This window comes from Pongo abelii, chromosome 1 (genome assembly GCF_028885655.2).
Source record: "Pongo abelii isolate AG06213 chromosome 1, NHGRI_mPonAbe1-v2.0_pri, whole genome shotgun sequence".
In the NCBI taxonomy this organism is placed as follows: domain Eukaryota; kingdom Metazoa; phylum Chordata; class Mammalia; order Primates; family Hominidae; genus Pongo; species Pongo abelii.
In genome coordinates, this window is record NC_071985.2 from 221,387,791 (window position 1) to 221,392,478 (window position 4,688).

A 4,688-nucleotide genomic window follows, 5' to 3' on the forward strand; every position below is an offset into this window, starting at 1 on the left:
GACGCTCGTGCTGATGCAGCAGAGACAGAATGCTGGCTTTGTGGCCACTGAGTACAGAGCAGAATTGGAGTAAACCGAGGGCTCTTTCACCATTGCCAGAGCAGTGACTTTGGCCCTGGGAGAACATGAGATTGCATGGGCTTGGCCTGAGAGTGATGCCTTTTCTCTGGGTTTGTCCCCTGGAACTTTTCCTTGCAGATTCATGAAGATGAGCATATGGACTCCACCCAGACTACTGGAGCTGGCAGGGCGGAGCCTGCTGAGGGAGGAGGCCTTGACCATCTCTACCCTGGAGGAGCTGCCCACGGAACATTTTCCCCCCCGTTCATGGAGGCCTTCAGCAGGAGACGCACTGCTTACCCAGGGTGTTTGTCTCAGGTGAGGTGGCCCAGGTGGGCTAGTGGGGAGGGCCCAGGTGTCCAGAGAAGGAAAAGCTGGGTCATGAGGATTGCGGAGGCCCAAGGGGGGATGGTGGTGGTGAAGAAGCTCAGAGAGGCCTTGGCCATTCCCCAGCTACTCAGGGAAAGGACTGCTCACCACACAGGGTCCGTGGAGGTAACAGGAACCTCTCCTCTAGTGGCACTGAATGGCACCATGAAAACTGAGAACCGGGCCAGGTATGGTGGCTCACAGCCACCACTTTAGAAGTAATCCCAGCACTTTAGAAGGCCAAGGCAGGCGGATCACCTGAGGTCAGGAGTTCGAGACCAGCCTGTCCAATGTGGTGAAACTCCGACTATACTAAAAATACAAAAATTAGCTGGGCATGGTGGCAGGTGCCTGTAATCCTAGCTACTTGTGAGGTTGAGGCAGGAGAATCATTTGAACCGGGCAGGTGGAGGGTGCAGTGAGCCAAGACCACAGCACTGCCCTCCAGCCTGGGTGACAGATATAGACTTCATCTCAAAAAAAAAAAAAAAAAGTAGAAGTGGGCAGGATCCAAGGGGAAAACAGGGTGGAGAAAAGTCAGAGAGACAGAGAAGAGGCAAAGAGGGGAGCAGCTACTACCCAGGATGTGGAGTTTAAGTTCAGAAGAGAGTCCTTACATTTTCTGCCTTGCCTCTATTTTCCCACAGGAGGTGGAAACTTCAAGTGCTGGATTTACAGGATGTCACTGAGAACTTCTGGATGGTTTGTTCTGAAGCCATGGCCCATGGGTGCTCTCCAAATGCCATGAGGAACAGAAAATTGGTGCAGGACTGTCCAGGGATGAGAGGACAGCAGCCCTTGACTGTGTTCATAGAACTTTGGCTCAAGAACAGGACTCTGGATGAATACCTCACCTGCCTCCTTCTGTGGGTCAAGCAGAGGAAAAATTTACTGCACCTGTGCTGTAAGAAGCTGAAAATTTGAGGAATGCCCTTCCACAATATCAGAAGCATCCTGAAAATGGTGAATCTAGACTGTATCCAGGAGGTGGAAGTGAATTGCAATTGGATACTGCCCATCCTGGCACAGTTTACCCCATACCTGGGCCAGATGAGGAATCTTCAGAAGCTCTATCTCTCCCATATGAATGTCTCTCGCTACATTTCCCCAGAGCAGAAGAGGGAGATTGTTGCACAGTTCACCACTCAGTTCCTCAAGCTGCACTGCCTCCAAAATCTTTATATGAACTCTGTTTCTTTCCTTGAAGGCCACCTGGACCAGCTGCTCAGGTGAGGGAGGGTGGTGAGCTTTCTCCGCAGACCACAGCAGAGCCTGTTACAATAAATGCTAGTGGGCATCTATTGTGAGCCAGACTATGAGGATGAAACAGTGAAGGGGATACTAGAATGTCCATGCATTGTCCTGTTGCTGGCTCTGTTCTAAAATGGGTATCATGCAACCATGCCAATAGAGGCAGAGGGATCAGCTGGGGTAGATGCTGTAGAGAGGCTGCCATGCTAGGAAGCTAGCTACTGGAGGGTTCAGATCTAGTGGTGCATTTGTGAATTCTTCCTGAGGACGTGTGTCTAAGTTAAGATGATGAAAATGGGCCAGGGATGCTGGCTCATGCCTGTAATCCTATCACTTTGAGAGTCTGAGGCAAGAGGATAACTTGAGCCTAGGAGTTTAAGACCAGTCTGGGTAACATCACAAGACCCCTGTCAAAAATGGATAAATAAAAACTAAAAACAAACAAGATAATTTTTTTTTTTGAGACAAAGTTTCATTTTTATCCCCCAGGCTGTAGTGCAGTGGTGCTATCTCGCCTCACCGCAACCTCTGCCTCCCAGGTTCAAGCAATTCTCCTGCCTCATCCTCCTGAGTACCTGGGATTACAGGTGTGCGCCACCACACCTGGCTAATTTTTATATTTTAAGTAGACACAGGGTTTCACCATGTTTGCCAGGCTATTCTCGAACTCCTGACCTCAGCTGATCCACTGCCTTGGCCTCCCAAAATGCTGGGATTATAGGCGTGAGCCACCGTGCCCAGCCAACAAGATAATTTTTAAGAAGATGATGTGAAGTAGGAAAGTGAAGTGGGCACTGAAGAGGGGAATGCTCAGCAAACCTGCACATTTCAGAATATAAGCTTTGAGCCCCACAGCTTGGTGAACACAAATGATCCCATCTCTAATTCCCTGTCCTAATAGGTTGTTTTGAGCTCCAGCTAAATTAATTACCTAGGAAATGCATGATTCTGAAACAGGGTCAGGGAGCAGGCACAAAGAATTGTGAAAGTGATAGATGGTTTGCTGATGATACAGGCATGTCAGGGACGCCTGCAGCCCGCCCACCCCAGCTGATGTTGCAGGATCCTGCCTGGGTTTGTCCTTTATGCCTGCATCTCCACTGGGCTCCTGTGGCCCAGAGATGTGGTTTTCTGCCTGACAGATGAGGAAAGGGAGCTTTAAGGATTCTGTGAACTTGATCCATTGCTGTAAATGATGGCGAAAAGACTCAGCCTCAAATGGAATTTTTTTTCTTTTTCCTTTTTTTTCTTTTTTGATACAGAGTCTCGCTCTGTCACCCAGGCTGGAGTGCAGTGGCATGATCTCTGCTCACTGCAACCTCCACCTCCTGGGTTCAGGTGATTGTCCCACCTCAGCCTCCCAAGTAGCTGGAATTGCAGGTGCCCACCACCACACCTGGCTAATTTTTGTATTTTTAGGAGAGACGGGGGTTTGGCAGGATCGCCAGGCTGGTCTCAAACTCCTGACCTCAAGTAATCCACCAGTCTCAGCCTCCCAAAGTTCTGGGATTACAGATGTGAGTTAGTGCGCCGGGCCTAAAATGGAATTGACCTCAGTGGCAAAGCTCTTCATCACGCAACATCCTAAGTGTTGACCATCAGACAATCAGAATGACTCTGGGCTTGGGCAAAATGGTCTTTGTCCTTCACCTTGAAGTCATTCCCCACCACCCTCCACTCGCCCCTATGATTCCCCAGAACTAGCTTCTTGCTCTATCTCCTCAGCTGTCTGAAGACCTCGTTAAAGATCCTCACAATAACTAACTGTGTGCTTTTGGAATCAGACTTGAGACATCTGTCCCAGTGCCCGAGTGTCAGTCAACTAAAGACCCTGGACCTGAGTGGCATCAGACTGGCCAATTTCAGTCTTGTGTCTCTCCAAGTTCTGCTAGAAAAAGTTGCAGCCACCCTTGAGTAGCTGGACTTAGATGACTGTGGCATCATAGACTCCCAAGTCAACGCCATTTTGCCTGCTCTGAACCACTGCTTTGAGCTCACCACCTTCAGCTTCTGTGGAAATCCCATCTCCATGGCCACCCTGGAGAACCTGCTGTGCCACACAATCAGACTCAACAACATATGCCTGGAGTTGCATCGTGCCCCACGGGACAGTTATGATGCTGATGGTACTCTCTGCTGGAGCAGATTTGCCCAACTTAGGGCTGAGCTGATGGGGAGAGTGAGAGATTTAAGGCATCCCAAAAGGATCTTGTTCTGTACTGACTACTGCTCTCACTGTGGCAACAGATCATTTTATGACCTGGAGGTAGATCAATGCTTCTGTTGAATACCTGCCTATTTGGGTGGATATATCAAATGCTTTCTTCTGGACACTTGAAAACTAAAACCTAGGTCTTAGGTACATCCTAAAGGGAACACAGAAACCATTGTTTCAGACATCGGCTCTGAAAGTGGGAAAGGAAAGGTGATCAAGCAGGGGCCACACTTGGGGAAAATGTTGCCTTGGATTCGATGGGACTTTGGGGACCTGTGTCCTGTAGAGTCAAAAATGGGAATGTGAATGTCTAGAGTGGAATTCAGGCTTGAGAATACATGAGGGAGTTCCCCTTGCATGGATGGTTGTAAAGAAATAGTCAGAAATAAAGGGAAACTGAGTGGAAACTGTCTGTTCCCCTCTATTATCAAATAACTTGTTTTCCAGTTTAAGTCTCAGGAATCTTCAGTTATTGATGGAAAATAAGAGGCACTGAGTTGTCCGATCAATAAGATGCAACCCCAGAAAACCAAGACATTTAAATGAAATTTCGTTATTTTAAACAATTTCCTCTCATTCTTTTTTTTAAGAATGACTCTTGTTGCCCAGGCTAGAGTGTGGAGTGCAATGGCACCATCTCGGCTCACTGTAACCTCCACCTCCAGGGTTTAAGTGATTCTCCTGCCTCAGCCTCCCAAGTGGCTGGGATTATGGGCATGTGCCACCATGCCCAGCTAATTTTTGTATTTTTGGTAGAGACAGGACTTCCTCACTGTGTTGGTCAGGCTGGTCT

At 48.5% G+C, this 4,688-nt stretch overlaps 1 pseudogene; it reads left to right on the top strand.

Moving 5' to 3' along the window:
* The first annotated feature begins 202 nt into the window (after window positions 1-202).
* LOC100443082 (PRAME family member 4-like) lies at window positions 203-4,026 on the top strand (annotated as a pseudogene).
* Window positions 4,027-4,688: the final 662 nt, after the last annotated feature.